This window comes from Aethalodelphis obliquidens, unplaced genomic scaffold, assembly GCF_003676395.1.
Source record: "Aethalodelphis obliquidens isolate GAN/ISIS:26980383/991018 unplaced genomic scaffold, ASM367639v1 scaffold15, whole genome shotgun sequence".
In the NCBI taxonomy this organism is placed as follows: domain Eukaryota; kingdom Metazoa; phylum Chordata; class Mammalia; order Artiodactyla; family Delphinidae; genus Aethalodelphis; species Aethalodelphis obliquidens.
This window is the reverse complement of record NW_020837959.1, coordinates 31,650,088-31,675,680: the sequence shown is the minus strand read 5'-3', so window position 1 is coordinate 31,675,680 and position 25,593 is coordinate 31,650,088.

Below are 25,593 nucleotides of genomic sequence, written 5' to 3'. Positions count from 1 at the left end.
AGGGTTCAAGACAACATCTCATAGGATCTGGCGTATGGTGGGCACTCAAGAAGTGGTAGCCGCTTTCCTTAATCTGTTTTCCTTAATCTGCTTCAAATGCACTGGGTTACTTTAGCTCTGCACTACTGTGTCCTAGGGGTGAATTCAAAGCGAAGTGTGTTTGAGTTCTCTTCACTTTTACTGCTTATTCTTGCTTTCTATGTATTTTACTTCTGGAATCTCATGTCTTGCCTAACTAGACTCTGACCCTCCTCAGTTTCTCCCAGTGCACCTGCCTATTTTCCCAAACGTGCTGTACGTGCATCCGCCAAGGAGGATACATGGAGGGCTATCCCTGCTTCCTCAGGCAGTTCACCTTGATGCAGGCAACATTTCAATTTCTTTTCTTCCAGATGTATATAATATATAATAATGATAGGGAAGCAGAAGATTTATTTTATGAAATAATTTTTTCTCTGATTTATGGGAAGGAAATGATTTCTTAAGAAGGATCTTTCTTCTATTTTAAAGATTCTAAAAGGCATAAAAGATATTTTAGGATTAGCAGAGAAAATTTTTATCTGTTTGCTTTGTTGCTGGCTGCAAAATAGTGCAATACCATGAAGCTGCAACATAATATAAAATGCACCTGCTTGCTTTCTTGTTGCTAGCTTATATTTTCAATGTTTGGCTGTTATTTTAATTTTGTGTTGTTTTTAGAAATGTATCAAATAGATATTGCACCCTGATTTGAAAATGGAAGAAAAGGAGACAAGCAACCCCAAAGCAAAGATAAGAAACAGGGAGGGGGGAATGGAAAAAGATGTAAGTCATTAGGGGGCTAGGAATCAGTGAGTTTTGCTAAGTCAGAGTTTGCAAAGCACAAGAACTGTAATGAGCTTGGCATCCAATGTCTGGTGTAGGGCATTAACTCCATAAGTATCTGTTGACTGATTGATAGCAGTTACTGGCCCTCTCTTGTTCTCTAAATTAGAAAGACCCTTTTTTCCTGTTCCCTTTATTATAACCTCTTAAGGCCAGATCTTCTAGTCTCCCTGGAGGTGGGCACATACTGTATTACTTCCATCCCTCTCATGAAAGACACACCTGGCTCAGGGCCCAGTGCCCACTACCTAAGGGCAGGTTGGAGGCCCACCTGAGCTTTGGGACCTGATGGGAACACCCCGTCTGCAGACTTGAATGTGCTGCTTCACGGTTCTCCCCACAGGGGATTCTAAGTCTAGATTTCTGGGAAATTTGAAAGAAGCCTCTTCTCCAGTAAAAAGGCAAATCTTATTTTCCAGTCCAGGCTTACAACTTAACATATAAGCTATGTGGGTTCCCATCTGACTTTTGAGTGTATGTTCCAATGGGTGTCAGTCTCAGAGGGAGAATGTGGATGAGATGTGCTTAATGGTTTTCTTTACAAAATGTAAACCTTCAGACCTCTTTATTCCATGGTGAATTCACTGGAATAAATAGGCCTGAGGGTTAATTTGTATCAATAACAACATCAACCCAGGATTTGGGCTCAGCAGAGGTGGGAGGTGTAGGTTCCTATTAAAACATACTGTTCACTGGTCTTTTTTTTCAGCTATATGTTGAATACAAGGTAAACATGCACATAGTTTAAAGTATGATGTAGTCATATGAGGCTTGTTGAGATGCACAGCAGCTCAGTGCCCCTCTGTTCTATTCCATTTCCTCGGTGGAAACCACTTTTCAACTCACATAACTGGTTATTTTGGTATTTACCTCCAAATGGCTAAAGAACATACTTATCTCGTTACTTCTTCATTTTGAAGTTAGAGACATTACTTATGTACTTAGGCTTTACTTCTTGACTTTCCATTTTGGAAAATAAGGACTTAGGTCTCTTTCACACCACATCATCCAACACACAAATCATCTCCTGTCCCCTATTCTCCTACTATAGTTATATTGTAACATTGTTTAGTTCATTCTTCAGGGTTGCATTATTGAGATTGTGAAAACATTGGCAGCTGAATTCTATAGTATAATGTAATTGCTGTTCCTTTTCTGCACTACTTTTTGGTTTCCTATGGAATTAATCATTGTTATTCATGCAAGCCCAAATTTGTGACTTTAGTGCAACTGTTATTTTATGAGTTTCACTTTTGGAAGACGTCTTCCCTGGAGATGATTGACCTCTCTAGTATGGACCGGCCTCCCCACTTCCGGTGCTGCACTGTCAGCTTAGGAATCTCTCTTCACTATAATCCTGAGGATTTCCTTCTGTCCCTCTGTGTTTCATCCTTTCCTTCCTGGATACTAGGTCTTCTTTGTTCCTTTCATGGAAGACATCCTCTGGCACCTTCCTTCCTAGAACACTCAGTGTGGAGGAATCAGACTTTATTTTCCCCAGAGATGAGTCTCTAGTTATATAGCTCTCTGCAAAGTTTATAGAAGTGAGTTAATTTTTAAGATTTAGGATTTTCCAAGTACTTTTGTATCACTACTGAGTTATATTCCCCTAAATAGAACCATCTATGAGAACTTTATCTGAATTTAGGGAGTTTAGCCTATCACCATGTTTAAAAACTCAGATTTAATAACACACAAAATCTAATGCATGTGCATGTGTATATATATTATACATATATATGCATATAATACACACATAGACATACACACACCTTGACCTTTGAAAATCCAAAATGACTGACTGACTGACCACATAGTATATTATCTTCCTGTAACAAATGACTTCAAATTTAGTAGCTTAAAACAATACAAATTTATTATCTCACGGTTCTGGAGGTCAGATGTTTGATAGGACTTTCACTGGACTGAAATCAAAGTGTGGACTTGGCTGCTTTCTTTTCTTGAAGTCCTAGAGGAGGATCGATTTTTTTGCCTTTCTCAGCTTCTAGAAGCTAATCACATTCTTTGGCTCGTGGACCCCTTTGATCTTCAAAGCCAACAATGGCCAATCGAGTCTTTCTCAGGATGACCTCTCTTTGGATCTGACTCTTTCGCTTCCCTTTTCCCCATTTAAGGATGCTTGTTATTACACTGGACCCACCCAGACAATCCAGGATGGTTTAATTATTTTAAGGTCAACAGATTAGCAACTTTAACTTCATCTGCAAGTTTCATTCCCCTTTGACATGTCATATAACACAGTGACAGCTCTGGGGATTAGGACATGGGCATCTTTGGGTGGCCAGTACTCAGCCACAACACGCAGGAACTCTTCCTCCTTCTGAGATGTACTCATTTTTGGAACACATATGACAGTCTTTAACTTTGCATGCTGAAAATAACAATTTAACAGTTTAGGACAGAAAGAGAACAATAATTCATTCAATCCAAATTTGAGAGACAATTAAAATTGTCAAACAGGCAGCTGGGGCCCTGCATTTGTCCTCAGTTAATCAACTTCTTTGGCTTTGATAAAAACAGGTGCATTTCTGTCATTGTAATTTAAATAGAGAAAACATTATTTAAAATCACTAAATAATGTCAGTATAAGTGGTTTTGTTGATTATATAAAAATATAAACTTTTACATTATTCACACTATTTTGGGTGGTTTTGCTTATGGGTTTATTTCATACAACTGATTTAAAAGTTGTTAAGGGGCCTTCCCTGGTGGTGCAGTGGTTAATAATCCACCTGCCAGTGCAGGGGACATGGATTTGATCCCTGGTCCGGGAAGATCCCACATGCTGCAGAGCAACTAAGTCCATGCGCCACAACTACTGAGCCCCCATGCCGCAACTCCTCAAGCCTGCACACCTAGAGCCCATGCTCCGCAACAGGAGAAGCCACCACAATGACAAAGAAGCCTGTACTGCAACGAAGAGTAGCCCCCACTCGACACAACTGGAGAAAGTCCGTGTGCATCAATGAAGACCCAGCGCAGCCAAAAATAAATAAATAATTTTAAAATAAATAAAAAATAAAATAAAGCCGTTAGTGTCATGATCCCAGTACTGAAAAGAATTCTAACTACAGCATACACCACAGAATTAAAATGATCACACACACACACGCACAACCACATACCTTCCTATTGTTAAGGTATAGAAGTCAGAGTCAAATGGAGTGATCTGTTTTAAAAATACTAACACACTAATCATCATAGATTATGGTTTCAAGAGATATGCTGAAAAATTAAAATAGCAAGCATTTTCCAAGAAAATGAAGATGTAATATTCTGAAGGGCCGCATCTTTCACTGGTCCTTCTAATAGGCCCATGGTTTCATTTCTTTTGTTTTGCTCAAGTCAGTAACGCAAATGTTAAGCTCCCTTTCTCTATTACTGCCCCTTAAAAGTTAAGTTGATAATTTGGAGCTTTTAAATGGACCTAAATGGTTTTCAGGCATTTTCATTTCTGTTTTTACTAGCCAGGGAAACCCTAAGGGTGGGGAATCGTGCCTTTTTTGTAACTTCTCACAGCTCCTGTATAGTCCATTATGGGCTTAGTAAGATTTTTATTATTCACTTGGGAATCCAAGACTTGGTCAGTAGTTGTCTATAGAAATGAACAGGAAATAAACATTGTTTACATGGGAAAAATGGTACAGCTTCTAAACTATATACTTAAACTACTTTTCTTTTTTTTTTGCGGTACGCGGGCTCTCACTGTTGTGGCCTCTCCCGTTGCGGAGCACAGGCTCCGGACGCGCAGGCTCAGCGGCCATGGCTCACGGGCCTTGCCACTCCATGGGATCTTTGCAGACCAGGCACGAACCCGTGTCCCCTGCATCGGCAGGTGGACTCTCAACCACTGCGCCACCAGGGAAGCCCCTTTAAACTACATTTTTAAGGCCTATTTTTATGTTGAGATTCAGTATAATAAACTAAGGGTTATATGAGATATCTTTGTACAGGACTATTTTACTTAAAATTAGTAACGTCTCCTTGACCCCAATGGTTAAAGAATCAATTAAAATAAGAATTAAGCTTGAGACCATTCATTCTCTCCCACTCCGCAAGTGTCAAATTGCTTTGGGTGCCCAATTTAGAGACAGCCAATAAAATATGGTTTTCTAAGCTATGAACTGATGGGCAACTCAAAAAATGCATGTGGGTCATCCTCCATCCCAAACTTGGTGAAGAAAATTGCAAGGGGTGACTCATTTCTCGTGGATCCAGCATGTTAAATCAATGAGCATGTTTGCTTGAACCTTGTCTCCTAATGAGCTGAAACAGACAGAACATTTCTCATGCATCCAGATGGGATTATTTTGGAAAGTAAACTAATGCACATGCCCACACAAAATTCCTTTGCTATCTCTGCCAGGTTCTGTTAGCTGCTCACCAAGATGATTTACCAGCAATTCTTAATATTATTGCCTCCATAGAAATTCTTCCAGAAGACAAATCTTTGCTTTGTTCAACTTAATAATGCTATGTACAATATTTTCTAGATATTGTGAATTTGTGTGTGTACCCATGAATGTGGGGTGAGGTTTAAGTTTTATTACAGTAGGTGGAATTCACTTAATATGGTTATTTGACTTGGAACTATTTATGTCAATAACTGTTAACATTTAAATTTATTTCACTAAGTTTATTGCCTTTAATATGTAAAACTCACTTACAGGTTACCAAGAAAAAGTATAAACAACCCAAAAGAAAAAAGTAATTGGCTTTGGTTACGTAAATCGGAATAACTTCTGGAGGGCAATTTTTCAAGTATATTTTCAAAAGCCCTAAAAATTATACTTTCTGTGCCACCCACAATTACACCTCTGAGATTACATCCTACAGAATTAATTAATAATGGCCATTTATCAGCTCTTACAAGAAATTTCATTGCAATACTATTTATTAAAAACAGATTCAAAAACCTTGAAATAGACTAAATGTCCAAAAATAGGGAATTGGTTCATGTTAGCTCTGATCCTCTAAAAGCAAGAAGCCAAGGTAAAATTAGTGATACAAGAGATTTATTAGGATAAATGCCAGTGAGGGAAAATGAAGAGGAATAGCCATCAGGCCACAATGCAGGACTCACCCTTGTGAAAGAGAGAGGGAAGGAAGGAAGTCTGGGTGGGTCTTAGTAACTCAGTTGAACAGTTTTGGCAAGCTTGATAGAAAGTCCTCTAGCCAAAGTTGCCTATCAAAGAAGTACTGTGTCTCTCAGCAATGCTCATGGGAAATGTGACATTTGCTCAGATTTAGTGGTGGATTCAGAGAGCAGCAGCTGAAGCCATCAGTCAATTACACTCCATGCAACAGGAGATTTGAGAGGAGCATTTTCATGGCCACCATGCGTTAAATAAGTTTTAGCATAACCAAATATGGATTTAATCATTAAAGTGCAGTAGAGGAATAATTGTTGACAGAGAAACATGCTTAACATTTATTTTTATAACTTTATGTTTAAATTTATAATTAAAATATTAATCTACTTAAAATTTTAATTAACCTAATATTCTTTATCATACACATAAAATAATCACAGATTGCTTTTATACTTTTTACAATCTGGGAGAAGTAGACAATGGAGACACGAAAACACACTAACAGAATTGTCACTAGAAAGACAATTTAATTACTCACATTTATTATCATTTATGCTTTCCTAACCTGTGATGCTAAGTTATAATCACAATAAAGAGAAAGAAACTAATAAAATTCAACATAAAGCATGGGTCAGTCATACATGAATATTAGATTGAGGAAACCATTCTAGTTAAAGTATAAGACTTAATTGAGGTTATTGATTTAAAATATTTGCAGATAAAATTTATTTTATTTTCTGGAAGAGAAATGACATATGTGTGGTGGGTATAATGTTGAGTAGAGAAATAGACCTTGTCAACTGCTTGCCCTGTAGAGAAAGTAAGGAGAATAATAGGGTGCCATGAGTTATACCAGTTTACATTACGATAAGTCTGGAGCCTTATCTCCCTGACCAAGGCCATGTGTGCAGAGAGATCAGCCCCCCAAGAGTGAGGAGATGAGGTGGAGAATAAGAAAACCCTCCCTCTAAGGTAGGACTTTATATTTGCCTGTTCTGTTCCGTGTTCCCACACGTCCACCTGTGAAGTACATCATTCAATGATGAGTAATCATGGTTGTGATGATGACCTTTGTATACATGCCAATTTGCAGTTAGCTACTTCAGATTGAAAAATGGAATTTTAGAGTTGGAGGCCACTTTAGATTATACTATTCCCATAATGTTTTATGAATAAGAGCCCCGTAGTCAAATAAGTTTAGATATTTCTACATATCATAATCTTCCCTCCCATTTATTTATTTATTTAAAGGAACATTTATTTATTTTTTGGGCTGAGTTGGGTCTTCATTGCTGCACGTGGGCTTTCTCTAGTTGTGGCGAGCGGGGGCTACCCTTCATTGCAGCGCGGGCTTCTCATTGTGGTGGCTTCTCTTGTTGGGGAGCACGGGCTCTAGGAGCATAGGCTTCAGTAGTTGTGGCACGCAGGCTCAGTAGTTGTGGCTCACAGGCTTAGTTGTTCCATGGCCTGTGGGATCTTCCCAGACCAGGGCTCGAACCCGTGTCCCCTGAACTGGAAGGCAGATTCTTAACCACTGTGCCACCAGGGAAGTCCCACCCTCCGATTTATGATAGTAATTAGTATATTAAAAGATGTGGCCAATCCTGTCACAAAACTCCATTTAACTTTGTTTAATAGAGCATTTCTAAAACATAAATAAAAGTAAAAATCTTTCTTCACATAATACCTACTAACTCAGTGTGTTCATGAAACACACTGGGAAACTAGAATCTTTATCCTATCTTTTCATTTTGTGTGAGCAACTTTTTGAGATCTTTGAGGCTGAAAGGGGTTAACTTACCTGTCCAAGGTCACACCAGTGGGGACTGGAAGACTGGGTCCTGAGACCAAGGCTGGCTGACTCAGCAGTGATCCTAACTCTAGCCATAGCCCACTCTTCCTACTATTAAAGTTAATATGGCCATTTTACCATCTTTTTTAGATAAAGGTAGTTAAACTAAGTAGACCTTTGGGAACGTGAATAAAAACATCCAAAACAGCTACTTCAGAAAGTATCCAAATTATTTTGAAATATGCTAAAAGGACAAATGGAAAATAAGATTTATTATCTTTTTCCTTTCTCCTCAGCTACTGTTCTCAGGATGGTTTTACATTATTGGGCAGAAGAGCAAGCTTCCTTGAGGAGCTGCTTCTAAGTAGCAATTTATTCATTGCTTCTGAAATGATTTTGAGTTATGTTTCTTTTATTGGATTCCATCATGGAATGCCACAGAGTGTGCTGCTTTTCCTTTGATGCTTTTAGAGTTATTATGGAGGCATCCATTCAGCCAGTGGAAAGCAGATGGAAAAGCAACCATCTAAATGTGTGCTTTGGGGTGACTGTAGATTCTTCATCTCCTACGGGAGATTAAGCAGCTGTACCCTCAGGTTGCCCCTTCTCCTGCCTTGAAGGTTGAACTAATTTCCCAGAAGACTAGAGATAGACTGATGGGAGGGTGTGCAGGCTGGGGGTCAAACCATAGGCTAACTGGCTCTTCTAGTTGTTGATGTTTTTGTTAAAGTTTCCAGTGATCTTGATGCCTCATGTTGAGTAGGAGATCCAAGAATGTAGCCAGGTCGCTGGATTGAATCCAACTATACAAACTCTGAAGCTCTGCTGGGCTTGCACCAAGAAACACAGGTGGTCTCACCGAGCCACTTCAATCTCAGCCCAGCCCGAGAAGAGCAGCAAATACCTGGGTGTGTTTATTATTCTCTAACAAATATTTTCCCATTTATTTCAATTTTAAAACAACCAAGGACAAAGCTTATTCAGCTGTAAAAATGAATTTATGTCTTGATTCGGTTGACTTTTGTATCTTTCTCAGTAAAAGGGGAAAGAGAAAGTGCTGGGAAATAGCAGTTATTTATACAAGGGCATCAATTAGGGAGTCCTGAAAAGAAAGTGTAACCTGACATTTTTTGTGCAGGGGGGTAGGAGTCTCCTGGTTTCCTCAATTATTTCTGGACTGTTCCACAAAGCCCCTCTGAGTGTTTGTTTCCACAGAGATCTCAACAAACACTCGAGACTCCTCAGGCAGAGTGAATTCCCTCAGTGAAATCTCTGTCCTCTGCCAAGAATCAAAGGTCATCCCAGTGGAGTGCCGTCTTCATGTTCAGCCGCTACGGAGTGTCTGGAACAGAGTGAGAACAAAAATTATCCTAGTTCAGTGCCCCCTGACACTTTCGGGAAGAATCCCAGCAAAACTGCCACTGGGAATTCAGAAAGCACATTTGGAGACTGGGAAAGGGCCAGGCTAAACAGAAGAGAACGCCGATTTTGAGACAATAAGATAAAGGAAATAAATGACTCAAAGAAGAGTTTTAAGCCAATATTTACACCCATATTGCCATATTTACAGCTTAAACAGTATGCCCTGAACATGCAGGAAGTACGTTTTTATGAGTCTTTTAATGAATGTTAAGTCAATAATATCCCAAACAATGGGCCCCAGTGAACTTTCTTGTGAAGGCCATACAGTGAGTTATTCAAATGGAGTCACAGTCAGTTTTCACATTTTTAGAAAAGAGATTTTCAAGTTAGCCACTTTTAATATGGTAGAAAGCCTTTTCTACATGTTTCTTGTTAAAGGGAACCATGTCATGGAAGACAGGTATAATGCCTGGCTAAAAACATCGATACAGCAGATTTTACGGTCCGCAGAAGCAGTGGGCAAATAACATTTGCCCTCATCACGTCCATAATAAGAGATTAGTTACACATACAGAAAAAAACTAATTAAAGGGCTAATAAGCAGACTAATACACGCAACTGTAGCGCCCACGGCAGCCGGGCAACTGAGCAGATGAAACGGATTTTATCAGTTGGTTGGTGCCATGTAATCAGTAACTACTTTTTATTTTTTATTTTTTTGGTCTTAGCAACATCTGACCCATGTTGGCTGATTGGCAGGTGCAGAGAATGATCAATAAGTCAGAAGTATTCTGAGATCATAAAACACAAGCCCAGCAAAAATACCACTGGTCTCTTTGATCTTACTGAGATGCTCAGACAGCACTTTGGAAATTTTATTTATTTTTTGGGTGGCTCATTGTTCAGTGTGCTCTGGTTGCATTTACAAGTGTAATAGGAAATGGCAGTCCTGCCAGTCTTTCTTAAAATGTCAAAGACCACGTAAAACAAAGCTCATCCAGTGACATCCTCCACTTGTGCATATCACGTTAGATAACCAGCATCACAGAGTAGAACTCATATTTTTGAGAGCAGTCTTGGAGATTCTGACTTTCTGAAAAAAACATCTTTCTGCTCAAAAGAAGATAGTATTCTAATTGATGGCTCACATACAAATTAGTAGAAAATTATTGCATCTACAGACAGTCAGATAGAGCATCACATTCAATTCCCTACCTGGAAAGACTCAAACCTCATTATCACACAATCTAAAGAGAAAGTTGTTTGTATAGGTGCTAGCCCTTTCTTAAAAGGGAAATAATGGAATTATTTAGGCAAATGTTACTGTAGAGTTGTAGAGGTCAAACCACTGGAGAAAAATCTAGGTTCAAATTCTGGCTAAGGGGAGTACAGTGCTGTGCAGGCCACAGATGTATATATTCACCTCTCTGAATCTCAGTGTACTCATTGGCAGAGCTGACATGGTATCTGTCTCCTAGCGTTACAGTAACAATTAAATACTTGTGTGTATGAAATTATGTAGCACATTGTCTGGCAACTTCCATTAATTGAACCCGGACAACTGGTTCTTACCATCAGAGATTTCTATTGATAGAAATGTGTGCACTTATAAAAGCATGTGAGAGAAAAGTCAGCTAATAACTATCATCTTAATATGATGAAAATAGTTTTGACCTCATGGACTCCCTGAAAGAGTCTTGGTTCCCCCCTCCCAGGGTTTCCCAGACCAACTTTGAATGCCACTAGACTAAGCAAAGCATTTAAACCCCATGGCCAGGAAGAAGCCCTAATAGAAGTAGTAAGAAGGAGAAATGAGAAAGGGGAAATTGAGTTGAGTCCTCTTCTGTCGGGTATTTTTACCAAAATCTCCAGGTAAAATGTGTCATGGTGGGCAGATGCCAAATAAGAGATGGTTGCTAAGGAAAGACAAATTAAAGTATACATTGATGATGCATCAGTGATTCTCAGAAAGATTACAGGAGTTGACAGATAAGACTAGGTGTCCTACCCCTGCCTTAGGCTCTAGCCCCCGTTTTTTAGTTTATTCAACACCTTTTAAAAGTCAATGCTGGCCTTCCCTGGTGGCGCAGTGGTTGAGAGTCCACTTGCCGATGCAGGGGGCGCGGGTTTGTGCCCCGGTCCGGGAGGATCCCACATGCTGTGGAGCGGCTGTGCCCGTGAGCCATGGCTGCTGAACCTGCGCGTCAAGAGCCTGTGGTCCGCAACGGGAGAGGTCAATGATTCTTTAAAATTGACCCCTGATAATATTATTAGTTTACTGCTGTACTTGTGATTCTAGACACTGTAGTTGCAAGAAGTGTGAGAGGGAAGCTCTGGCTGGAGATGAATGAGCTGACCAGGACCGTCTGTAAGAGGACTCGTACAAGCAGTGCTGACAGTACATGCTGGAACCCAACGATGGGTCTCTGAAGGATAAAGAGGATCAGAGGAACCCAGGCCAGGGATAGGGACTAGGAATACACAGCAGAGTAAAGGGAAGCAGAGTTCTCTCCCCACATGTGTAATAAACGGGGAATGAGGCAGGTTAGAAGGGCTCATCCTGGAGAGGCAAGTTTCCATGATCAGGATAAAGGTAAGCACGGATGCCACATTTTATCGTGGTAACCAGGGCCTTGTGTTTCAAGTGTGTAACCCCTTAGTTCCTCCTGATAAGAGCTGTAAATGATCTACTGATACTTAAGCATGTTTATGCTAAATGAAGTAAGCATGATTCTGTGGTTGAAAGCCTGTGAAAATGTCAAACTCCAAAAGATTTTAGGAAAATATGCTCATGAAACACCTATATTTCAATCGTGAGAATCTGGAAGAAAAGTGATTGTTTTTCAATCTCAACTATTTTAATAGGTCACAGAATGGAAATAAATGAAGAAAGCAACTTGGCCTGATATGAAATTCACAGCTTCACAAATGAAACTCAGCATTTTAATTTCTGAATTTTTAAAGTACAGTTTGTACTCAATATGGTAAATCCAAATAATATTTAAGAAAGGAAAACTATTGTTATCATATTATCATTCTAAGAAAAGAGTAAATGGGCAACCAATAAAGTATATGAAGATACATTAGTATATTCCATTTTCAATTAAAACTATAACCATAATATGATTTGCTCATAGATGCACTCTTCTAGTGACTTGTAAGAAGTTTTCTTCACCACAAAATACTAACGTATTATTAAAACATTCTGTTTTTTGTATGGGTTTAGTTCCTTTACATACACCTAATAGTTGCTCCATTCCTGTTGTTCTTTAAACAATAGTGTTTTCCAAACATATGTTTTGTTGACTTTCGTTCTACAAGATGCTTGTAGGTGTTTCTCAAAACTTTTATTGTCAAAGAAGTTTGGAAAACCATGGGTTCAACAAAGAAGAATTTTCTTTATAATAGTACTTCCGTGAGCTTTTGTTATGAGTTCATCAAGAAATTGCAAGAAGGTCATCCAGAAGGCAAAGCTTCCAAACTTACTTGGTTAGAAATGCCTGACTTCATGGTAGATCTGTTAACATCTCTTAGAACCAGTATTCTGCATGAAAGGGCTTGAGAAACACTGCTTTGCACTAATGGACACAGTGACTAGATTTGTACTCAATATCTTCACAGAGATATTGGGTTCTAAAATTCTGTAGTAGCCTCCTTTAGGATTAAGGAAAATCAAAATGAAACATAAATATCACAGACCTGTCACTTTAATATTCTGTTGCTCTTCAGGTGAGTATCGGCAAGACAGCTTAAGTTAGAATAACTAAGGTAGGAGAAAGTCATGGTAGAGGTTACATTTGTCTTGATCTTCCACTCCCAGGGTGAAAAAGACAAGGTCGGAAGAGGACTTTGCCTCTGAAGAAGAGAATGCTCTTGTTGTGGTGTGCGTGTAATTCTTTTTATATGCATCGAAGGAGACACTCAAGTTGTAATTGTCTGCAGGTCCGTTGTCCATGACCACTTTCTCGTTTGCTGTTTCTCAGGCTAATGCACATGATGCACCTACGGGCAGCTTCCTGTATAGTTTGAGGGGCTGGGAGGAGGTGTGCAGTCAGTGGAATGGGGAAGATGGCTGGTCCTCCCCCTTTGTCAGAACTGGAGCTTCGTTATTTTGTTGGAAGTATTTCAAATGCCCAGAATTCAGACATATCTAATTAAACGTAAACCCAGAAACACTTTTCGAGGAGAAATACACAGGATCCTTTTAAGGCCTTCATCTTCTGTCATCACGTTACCATTCTCTTCTATTGACACAGACACTGCACAACTGGCTATACTTGGTTTGTAAATATGTCCACACATTAAATCAGCAATCTATTCAAAATCAAACTCTTTCTATTTTGAATGGGCTTAACTAGAAAAGAACGTATATTTAATACAAAAGACACTACAGATGGGAGTTGGGGGAGTGGGAATTGGATGGAGGTAGTCAAAAGGTACAAACTTCCAGTTATAAGTAAGTACTAGGGATGTAATGTACAACAGGATAAATACAATTAACACTGCTGTACAGTATATATGAAAGTTGTTAAGAGTAAATCGTAAGAGTTCTCATTACAAGGAAAAATTTTTTTTTCTGTTTCTTTAATTTTGCATCTACACGAGAGGATGGATATTCACTAAACTTCTTGTGATCATCATTTCATGATATAAACAAGTCAAATCATTATGCTACACCTCAAACTTATACAGTGCTGTGTGTCAATTATACCTCAATTAAACTAGAAGAGAAAACAAACAAAAAGAAACCAAAACAAATAACAATCACAAAAGTACTAGAAAGAGTTTATAATTTAGTTAAGTCCTTGTACGTCTTTATAGAATTCCCACCTGTCACACAATCCCCATGTTCTCTGGATCCCTTCCTGAACACACTTCCACAGCTGTATGAGCCCTCTTGGTCTAAAGTATAAGAAATCCCTGATTCCAAACAAAGTAGGGGTGTAGGAGGGGGTAAGGAAGGCTAAAGTCTGAATCTAATTAACGAGTTCAGAAACTTGTCTGCACAAATGAGTTAATTTCTTCTTTCAACAGCGAAAGCACTTGGTTTTCTGTATTTATATTCCTACGTCCTTGTATGTACAATACACACTTTGTTATGCTGTGTCTGGCCAGTGTTTTGCATACCTTTACAAAGGCAGTAACAGTAGCTAGTATGTAGTGTACCTGGGGGTGAAGAGTTACTGGAGTCTCCTTTTGGAGAGCGTTCTAGCTGGCATGGCCATGGTATTTTCTCCCTCCTTGCCCTTCCAACACTCCTCGGTTTAATGACAGTCTTATGCTTTATTTGTTTCCTCTAATCCGACATGTTTATCTGAGGGCAGTTCTACAATACATAAAAGTCAGAGGCAGGGTGGTAATTACTGACCCTGGTTCTACTTAGCACCTCATGTGGTAAAAAGGTAAATGCATAATCAGCCGGTAATATGAAAAACTCTGACTGAAGGACCAAAAAACTTTGTCATTTTACTCCACCCTCTGTGAGTCAGTGAAATGGATTGAATTATAAACCAGAAACCAGCATTTCAATTTGATGAAACTCATCCTCAAGAGGAAAGTGTCATTACATGTTGGCAGTTTATAAAATGTGATGAGCTGCCTTAATCCATTGGAACCAACATGTCCTTAATCATAGCAACATTCTTGGTAAATTAAATAGCTATTAATTTTTTTAAAAACCTGTCAGGATATGCTTATGCAGTGAGGCAATGCGATCACAGGCATTTCCCTTGTGTCAAATATATAGAAAAATATAACCCATTTGGGAATTTTTAAAATAACACCAGGCATCTGGGAATCTAACGGCGTGTACTGAACTTGAGCTAAAACTCTAGAGTGACTTTCCACATCTGAAGGAACTGAGTCCTTGGATGGTGACATATGTCACAAGGTCACTGTGCAGTAGCCCCCCAGTTCAAGTATTCAGCAAGTATTCATTGAGGGCCTATGCTATTCCAGGTACAGTGCTGTGGGTCAGCCCAGAGATGGCAGGGATCTTATTTATTTTCACTTCTCTGCTACTTATTTAACCCTCTCTGGTCAGCAGCAAGACATTTGTGTTCTTTTTTTTTCCCCTTTTGTGTGAGAGAGTCCCCTGCCTCCAAGGAGATAAGCTTCTCTGGGCCTTGTGCCTTCAGGGTAGCCCCTGCAAAGGACTCTTCTCCCATAGCTAAAAGGGAGTATACAAGCTACTATATTTAAAATAGATAACCAACAAGGACCTACTGTAGAGCACAGGGAACTCTGCTTAATACTCTGTAATAACCTAAATAGGAAAAAAAATTGAAAAAGAATAGTCACTTGTATATGTATAGCTGAATCACTTTGCTGTACACCTGAAACTAACAAACATTGTTAATCAACTATACTCCAATATAAAATTTTTTTTTTTAAAAAAAGGGAGTGGCTTATGTTGCTGGCGTAGCTGAAAAGGAATATACTCCTAGCATGCTGCTAAGTTAACTCTTTTTTTTTCCTTCTCATAACATCATGGACCTCAAGGGAAATTCTCTAGAATTATGTTAGAATACATTAACAATTCTTTTGCAAGATTATTTAATGACCTGATGATTAGTACAGATAGAGATTGCAATATGAAGTCACCTAAGACAGATTTAAAATAATTTGACAATATAGAGAAATTTTATCACGTCTTACAGATAAACCACTGCAAGACTCATCTTAAAGTAAGGCTTTATCTTTGATACATCTGCTTATAACCTTGGTAATGATGTGTCTGAATCAGACAGGATACGGTAAAGTGGAAAGCCAGGGCTGTAATCAGGGGGGTTATTATCAGCAAGTCTCACTTAATGGCATGTCATCAAGGTGCTGCTGAAAATTGTAAATTTTAAGCTTGAAAATCCTGATGGTTGCTGTTTTGTTCATAATATTTGAAGTGACAACAGCAAGTGAATAGTGAAACTCATAGCTATTGTATATGTAAACTGTGCCCTGCATAAGGGCAGCCAGTGGGGAAGGTAATTGTAGGGGGGCGCAGGGGAATCCATTGCACTCTGCTCACTGGGTCCTGCACCCTGAGGTGAGGCTACATCTGCCCAGAAGGGTGCTTTTTTCATATCTGCATGAAGGTGCTGTATGGAGTGGCTCTGGCATTAGTACACCTATCTTCCCAAGGCAGAGTTTTTTGTTTTGTTTTGTTTTGTTTTGTTTTGTTTTGCGGTACGCGGGCCTCTCACTGTTGTGGCCTCTCCCGTTGTGGAGCACAGGCTCCGGACGCGCAGGCCCAGCGGCCATGGCTCATGGGCCCAGCCGCTCCGCGGCATGTGGGATCTTCCCAGACCGGGGCACGAACCCGTGTCCCTGCATCGGCAGGCGGACGCTCAACCACTGCACCACCAGGGAAGCCCCCAAGGCAGATTTTTGAAAGTTCTCTCAGGCCAATGGAAAATGAGGCAGGCCGACACGGATAGGACTTGAAAAGGGCTGTCCTACTGCTATTCCGGGGGACTCATGCCAGGGTTGATATTCTTTCCTCAAGCAAGCTGGGCACACTCCAGTGACTCCAAGTCAGTAGGCAAATCTAGAGGTTGAAGAGGGTGGTTTCTCCTCCCACATCCCTTTCCTGGAGAATTGTCAAGAACAAAGATCTCCCCGGAGCAAGGATAATTACTGAGCAGAGTCCAGCCTTGCTGAGAAATTGCAGAGTAAATTTCCCCTGAAGGCCATATCTCCTGCATCCTTCCACCTGAATCAGAGTTGTAGCTTAAGAGACTGGTCCCATAGGACTGCAAAAACATACAGCCCAGCCTTAGAACTGCTCTCGACATGGTGTGAACATATCAGCTTGGAAGAAATTCTAGGTTTCCAGTGTTATCACACACACAACTTCCATGAAATTTCATTGAATCTCATTGACTTTGTGGAATGTTCCGTATCTTAATGCAGTCCTCTTGTGTGCGTGTAATATGAGAGTGTAACAGACCAAGAATTACTGCATTGCTCTGCTCTGCATTTCCTAGCTCAAACACACACACACACACACACACACACACACACGCACACATGCACACGCACCCCAACCACGATTGGTACCAGTAAAATTAAATGAGAGAAGCTATCAGGAAGTAGATAAAGAGGCATACAATAGAGACAATTTTTTTTTTTGGAGTGAATGAGGCCAGGCAAATGGATTTTAAAATTCTGTTTCTATGACTGCACTACATTTATAAGCTGAAGGCATCAATAGTTGACATTGCTCATGGAATACCAAGGGAGAATTCTGAAAAGGAAGTATCTATTCTCTTATTACCCAAATGTAAATTATATGTGCTCTTGAAGTATGCCCTTTATTTAATTTTAATGCATTTTAAATTTTAATATGGATTGCTCTACATGAATCACCCTCTTTGTTTTCAACGCCATTAGCACACAAAAATTGAAGAAGGGTTTCCATTTTCTGGCAATTCAAAGTATTTTATGAGGTGTAGCACATAATATTGCATCTTCCATAAAGGAGGGACTCAATATTTGTTGAAGCAATTTCAATGTGATGTGTTAGCTATGATCTACCAAGAATAGGTAACAACTTGATTTCCAGCTTAAAAGGATTGTTCTGTTGCCATTGCCATTAAAAAACAAAATGCTTGGTTCTCAGTAAAACCAAGGCATAGCTTTATTAGAATATGTTGACCTCTCTCTCAAAGACTTATGCAGTCAAAATGATTCAAAATCAATTGTTCTGAGACAAATTATTTTCTTATATTATAAAGACACTCTATGAGGTCTGAATTCTTTTCTGTTTGAATAAATCCAGTGATTGAAGAACCTGTATTTGATGCCTGGATTATTTAAGTCAGTGGGCTAGCGCAGGATTATCTTTAAAAAACAAATAGACGAAAAACAAACCAAATTTAGCTCATGGTTTGTTTGTTTCTGTTTTTGGTTTTTATTTCTTAGGAGTTTATTTCTGAAGTCACACCTTTAAAGATAAGGGGAACTGCTAGATTCCTTGGTAGTTTTACTAGTTTAAATTTATAGAGGTGGCTGTCTTTTTTTTTAGCATTTTATTTAATTTCTTTTTTAAACATCTTTATTAGAGTATAATTGGTTTACATTGTTGTGTTTGCTGCTGCTGTATAACAAAGTGAATCAGCTATACATATACGTATATCCCCATATCCCCTCCCTCTTTCATCTCCCTCCCAACCTCCCTATCCCACCCCTCTAGGTGGGCACAAAGCACAGAGCTGATCTCCCTGGGCTATGCGACTGCTTCGCACTAGCTATCTATTTTATATTTGGTAGTGTATATATGTAAATGCCACTCTCTCATTTCATCCCAGCTTACCCTTCCCCCTCCCTGGGTCATCAAGTGCATTCTCTATGTCTGTGTCTTTATTCCTGTCCTGCCCCTAGGTTCTTCAGAACCATTTTCTTTTCTTTTTTAGATTCCATATATATGTGTTAGCATATGGCATTTGTTTTTCTCTTTCTGATTTACTTCACTCTGTATGACAGACTCTATTTTCATCCACCTCACTACAAATAACTCAATTTTGTTTCTTTCACAGCTGAGTAATATTCCATTGTATAGATGTACCACATCTTCTTTATCCATTCATCTGTCGATAGACACTTAGGGTGCTTCCATGTCCTGGCTATTGTAAATAGAGCTGCAATGAACACTGTGGTACATGACTCTCTTTGAATTATACTTTTTTCAGGGTATATGCCCAGTAGTGGGATTCTGGGTCATATGGTAGTTCTATTTTTAGTTTTTTAAGGAACCTCCATACTGTTCTCCATAGTGGCTGTATCAATTTACATTCCTACCAACAGTGCAAGAGGATTCCCTTTTCTCCACATCCTCTCCAGCATTTATTGTTTGTAGATATTCTGATGATGGCCATTCTGACCAGTGTGAAGTGATACCTCATTGTAGTTTTCATCTGCATTTCTCTAATGATTAGTGATATTGACCATCCTTTCAGGTGTTTGTTGGCAATCTGTATATCTTCTTTGGAGAAATGTCAATTTAGGTCCTTTTCTGCCCATTTTTGCATTGGGTTGTTTGTTTGTTTGATACTGAGGTGCTTGTATATTTTGGAGATTAATCCTTTGTCAGTTGCTTCATTTGCAAATATTTTCTCCCATTCTGAGGGTTGCTTTTCGTCTTGTTTATGGTTTCTTTTGCTGTGCAAAAGCTTTTAAGTTTCATTAGATCCCATTTGTTTAGTTTTGTTTTTATTTCCATTTCTCTAAAATGGGTGGGTCAAAAAATGATCTTGCTGTGATTTATGTCATAGAGTGTTCTGCCTCTGTTTTCCTCTAAGAGTTTTATAGTGTCTGGCCTTACATTTAGGTCTTTAATCTATTTTGAGTTTATTTTTGTATATGGTGTTAGGGAGTGCTCTAATTTCATTCTTTTACCTGTAGCTGTCCAGTTTTCCCAGCACCACTTATTGAAGAGGCTGTCTTTTCTCCATTGTATATTCTTGCCTCCTTTATCAAAGATAAGGTCACCATATGTGCATGGGTATATCTATAGGCTTTCTATCCTGTTCCATTGAACTAAATTTCTGTTTTGTGCCAGTACCATACTCTCTTGATTACTGTAGCTTTGTAGTATAGCCTAAAGTCCGGGAGTCTGATTCCTCCAGCTCTGTTTTTCTTTCTCAAGATTGCTTTGGCTATTCGAGGTCTTTTGTGTTTCCATACAAATTGTGGATTTTTTTTGTTCTATTCTGTGAAAAATGCCATTGGTAGTTTGATAGGGATGGCATTGAATCTGTAGATTGCTTTTAGTAGAATAGTCATTTTCACAAGGTTGATTCTTTGAATCCAAGAACATGGTATATCTCTCCATGTGTTTGTATCATCTTTAATTTCTTTCATCAGTGTCATATAGTTTTCTGCATACAGGTCTTTTACATCCTTAGGTAGGTTTATTCCTAGGTTTTATTCTTTTTGTTGCAATGGTAAATGGGAGTGTTTCCTTAATTTCTCTTTCAGATTTTCCATCATTAGTGTATAGGAATGCAAGAGATTTCTGTGCATTAATTTTGTATCCTGCTACTTTACCAAATTCATTGATTAGCTTTAGAAGTTTTCTGGTAGCATTTTTAGGATTCTCTATGTATAGTATCATGTCACTGCAAACAGTGACAGTTTTACTTCTCCTTTTCAGATTTGGATTCCTTTTATTTCTTTTTCTTCTCTGATTGCTGTGGCTAAAACTTCCAAAATTATGTTGAATAATAGTGGTGAGAGTGGACAATCCTGTCTTGTTCCTGATCTTAGAGGAAATGGTTTCAGTTTTTCACCATTGAGAATGATATTGGCTGTGGGTTTGTCATATATGGCCTTTATTATATTGAGGTAGGTTCCCTCTATGTCTACTTTCTGAAGAGTTTTTATCATAAATGGGTGTTGAATTTTTTCAAAAGTTTTTCTGCATCTACTGAGATTATCATATGGTTTTTATGCTTCAGTTTGTTAATATGGTGTCACATTGGTTAATTTGTGTATATTGAAGAATCCTTGCATTCTTGGGATAAACCCCACTTGATCATGGTGTATGATCCTTTAATGTGTTTTTGGATTCAGTTTGCTAGTAGTTTTTGGAGGATTTTTGCATCTATGTTCATCAGTGATATTGGCCTGTAGTTTTCTTTTTTTGTGACATCTTTGTCTGGTTTTGGTATCAGGGTGATGGTGGCCTCGTAGAATAAGTTTGGGAGTGTTCCTCCCTCTGCTATATTTTGGAAGAGTTTGAGAAGGATAGGTGTTAGCTCTTCTCTAAATGTTTGATAGAATTCGCCTGTGAAGCCATCTGGCCCTGGGCTTTTCTTTGTTGGAAGATTTTTAATCACAATTTCAATTTCAGTGCTTGTGATTGGTCTGTTTATATTTTCTATTTCTTCCTGGTTCAGTCTTGGAATGTTGTGCTTTTCTAAGAAATTGTCCATTTCTTCCAGGTTGTCCATTTTATTGGTATATAGTTACTTGTAGTAATCTCTCATGATCCTTTGTATCTCTGCAGTGCCAGTTTTTACTTCTTTTTCATTTCTAATTCTACTGATTTGGGTCTTCTCCCTTTTTTACTTGATGAGTCTGGCTAATGGTTTATCAATTTTGTTTATCTTCTCAAAGAACCAGCTTTTAATCTTATTGAGCTTTGCTATTGTTTACTTCATTTTTTTCCCATTTATTTCTGATCTGATCTTTATGATATCTTTCCTCTGCTAACTTTGAGGTTTCTTTGTTCTTTCTCTAATTGCTTTAGATGTATAGTTAGGTTGCTTATTTGAGATTTTTCTTGTTTCCTGAAGTAGGATTTTATTGCTATAAACTTCCATCTTAGAACTGCTTTTGCTGCAGCCCATAGGTTTTGGGCTGTCATGTTTTCATTGTCATTTGTTTCTAGGTATTTTTTTATTTCCTGTTTGATTTCTTCAGTGATCTCTTGGTTATTTAGTAGAATATTGTTTAGCCTCCATGTGTTTGTATTTTTACAGTTTTTTTTTCCTGTAATTGATATCTAGTCTCATCGTGTTGTGGTTGGAAAACATACTTGATATGATTTCAATTTTCTTAAATTTACCAAGGCTTGATTTTTGACCCAAGATATGACATATCCTGGAGAATATTCCATGAGCACTTGAGAAGAAAGTGTTTTCTGTTGTTTTTGGTTGGAATGTTGTGTAAATATCAATTAAGTCCATCTTTTTTAATGTATCATTTAAAGCTTATGTTTCCTTATTTATTTTCATTTTGGTTGATCTGTCCATTGGTGAAAGTGGGGTGTCAAAGTCCTCTACTATTATTGTGTTACTGTCAATTTCCCCTTTTATGGCTGTTAGCATCTTCCTTATGTATTGAGGTGTTCCTATATTGAGTGCATAAATAGATATGAGAATTGCCTGTCCAGCTTTCTTCTTATTTCCACTTGCATGGGATAAATTTTTCCATCCCCTCACTTTCAGTCTGTGTGTGTCCCTATGTCTGAAGTGGGTCTCTTGTAGACAGCATATATATGGGTCTTGTTTTTGTATCCATTCAGCCAGTCTATGTCTTTTGGTTGGAGCATTTAATCCATTCACATTTAAGGCAATTATCGATACGTATGCTCCTATTACCATTTTCTTAATTGTTTTGGGTTTGTTATGGTAGGTCTTTTCCTTCTCTTGTGTTTCCTGCCTAGAGAAGTTCCTTTAGCATTTGTTGTAAAGCTGGTTTGGTGGTGCTGAATTCTCTTAGCTTTTGCTTCTCTGTAAAGTTTTTAATTTCTCCATCGAATCTGAATGAGATCCTTGCTGGGTAGAGTAATCTTGGTTGTAGGTTTTTCCCTTTCATCACTTTAAATATGTCCTGTCATTCCCTTCTGGCTTGCAGAGTTTCTACTGAAAGATCAGCTGTTAACCTCATGGGAATTCCCTTGTATGTTATTTGTTGTTTTTCCCTTGCTGCTATTAATATTTTTTCTTTGTATTTAATTTTTGATAACTTGATTAATATGTGTCTTGGTGTGTTTCTCCTTGGATTTATCTTGTATGGGACTCTTTCTGCTTCCTGGACTTGATTACCTAGTTCCCATATTAGGGAAGTTTTCAACTCTAATCTCTTCAAATACTTTCTCAGTCCCTTTCTTATTCTTTTCTTCTTCTGGGACTCCTACAATTTGAATGTTGGTATGTTTAATGTTGTCTCAGAAGTCTCTGAGACTGTCCTCAATTCTTTTCATTCTTTTTTCTTTATTCTGCTGTGTGGCAGTTATTTCCACTATTTTATCTTCCAGGTCACTTATCCGTTCTTCTGCCTCAGTTATTCTGCTATTGATTCTTTCTAGAGAATTTTTAATTTCATTTGTTGTGTTGTTAATCATTGTTTGTTTGCTCTTTAGTTCTTCTAGGTCCTTGTTAAATGTTTCTTGTATTTTTCCATCCTATTTCCAAGATTTTGGATCATCTTTACTATCATTACTCTGAATTCTTTTTCAGGTAGACTGTCTATTTCCTCTTCATTTGTTTGGTCTGATGGGCTTTAACCTTGCTCCTTCATCTGCTGTGTATTTTTCTGTCTTCTCATTTTGCTTAACTTACTGTGTTTGAGGTCTCCTTGTTGCAGGCTGCATGTTTGTAGTTCCTGTTGTTTTTAGTGTCTGCCCCCAGTGGATAAGGTTGGTTCAGTGGGTTGTGTGGACTTCCTGGAGGAGTGGACTGGTGCCTGTGTTCTGGTGGATGAGGCTGGATATTGTCTTTCTGGTGGGCAGGACTGCCTCTGGTGATGTGTTTTGGGGTGTCTGTGAACTTATTATGATTTTAGGCAGCCTCTCTGCTAATGGGTGGGATTGTGTTCCTGTCTTGCTAGTTGTTTCGCATGGGGTGTCCAGCACTGGAGCTTGCTGGTTGTTGAGTGGAGCTGGGTCGTAGTGTTGAGACAGAGATCTCTGGAGAACTCTTGCCAATTGATATTACTTGGGACCCGGAGGTCTCTGGTGGTCCAATGTCCTGAACTCAGCTCTCCCACCTCAGAGGCTCAGGTTTGACACCCAGCTGAAGCACCAAGACCTTGTCAGCTACACAGCCAGGTACATGGAGAGTTTCTTGCCTTTTGGGAAGTCTGAGGTCTTCTGACACCTACAGTAGGTGCACTGTAAGTGTTGTTCCACCTGTAGATGTATTTTTGATGTATTCGTGGGGAGGAAGTTGATCTCCACGTCTTACTCCTCCACCATCTTGAATGTCCTCCTAGATCATGTTTTGACGTATACTTTTGACTTTGTAAAGAAGAAAAGACAAGTGTATAAATAACTGTGATGCAAGTTAGAATGTGAAAAATGTCAAACAAAAGCCCCTGGGACAGAAGTTTAGGAGGCATGGTTGGGGCAGGATTGAAGGCATCATGGAGGAGGTGAAGCATACAGCATGAACAAAGGCAGACTGGTAGGATGGTTTATGGCCATTGGGAGAACACTGTGTTGTCTCATTTAATTAGAGTTGAAGACAGATACAAAGGAGTAGTTGGAAGATTGGGCAGCAGGATAGGTTGGAACCAGGTTGAAAAAGGTCTTGAATACTGGGTATAGGCAGTGACATCCTGTTAAGTGTTGAATAACCAGATATGGGATGGGGACAGGGGGTTACTGGATTTGTAGTGTTTGCTGATTTCCCATCCCTACATGAGGCCATTGCATGTGGAATTGGGAAGCGATGCTAACAATCAGGTCTGAGCTGGCACAAGTTGGCTCCAACACACCAGTGGCTAAGTGTTAGTTGAATCTATGATAAGGGAGGAAATTGCAAAGGGTGAGCAGTAAAAAAGAAAACAGACAAAAAGGCCAAGACAGAGCCTGTGGATTGCCTGCATTTATGCAAAAGATTGAATATATGTTTTTAAACAAAAAACACAAAATTGAACACAAATATTCTGTAACCAGAGGATGAATGGGCAATTTATCTACTAAATATGCTGGAAAATGGTGATTCCTGCATAAGAAACTTTGTTTTGTCTTTCCAAAGGTAAATAATGTGCTAAAATGACTGATTACTTTCTAATCATGGATGACAAAAATCTTCTGCTCAAGGCTATCTCTGTTATTTTTTTGAGCCTAGACAACTGTTTTTAGTTATATAAATTTGAATTTTATGTAGACCATGGATAATTTTTTAGTATAAGTGTATTCTCTGCAATACTGGATAGATTCCATGAAATATTGGGGACTTACACTAAAACCGGGTGTCTCTATGTTTATTTGTTAAACCTGGCAACCCTACCCATGAACCCTTTACCCATGGAGCAACACACTATCTATGCACAGAGCAGGAAAACTTTGCTCACACCAAACTGACTACCTAATTTGAAGGACCTTGTGCAACATGAAAATGTGGGGTCTCCTTGCTCAAAAATTATTACACATTTTAAGATGGTGAGAGCAGAGTTTTTAAATCAATCACAGGACCCTTCTAAGTGTGGATCTTGGGCAGATGATCACATGCCTACAAAGCCAGCCCTGTTCTTGTCACTTAGTGTGGTGTGTTTTGCTACAATGAAATCTGGAAATATTTCCTCTTTAAAAAACTTTTTTTTATTGAATGAAAGATTCTTTAAATTCTATAGTACTTTACACTTCTCAAAAGTTTCATGCACATGATTTCATATAATCCCATGATAACCCTTTTTTTCCCCTTACTTCTCTATTGTCCCTCCCCCCTTCTATCTCCCCACTGGTAACCACTAGTTTTTTCTCTATATCTGTGAGTCTGCTTCTTTTTTGTTTTATTTGCTTGTTGGTTGTATTTTTTTTTTTTTTTGGATTACACATATAAGTGACATCATACAGTATTTGTCTCTTTTTGTCTGACTTATTTCACTTAGCACAATGCCCTCCAAGTCCATCCACATTGCTGCAAATGGCAGAATTTCATCATTCTTTTTTTTTATGACTGAGTAGTATTCCATTGTGTGTGTGTGTATACCACATCTTCTTTATCCATTCAT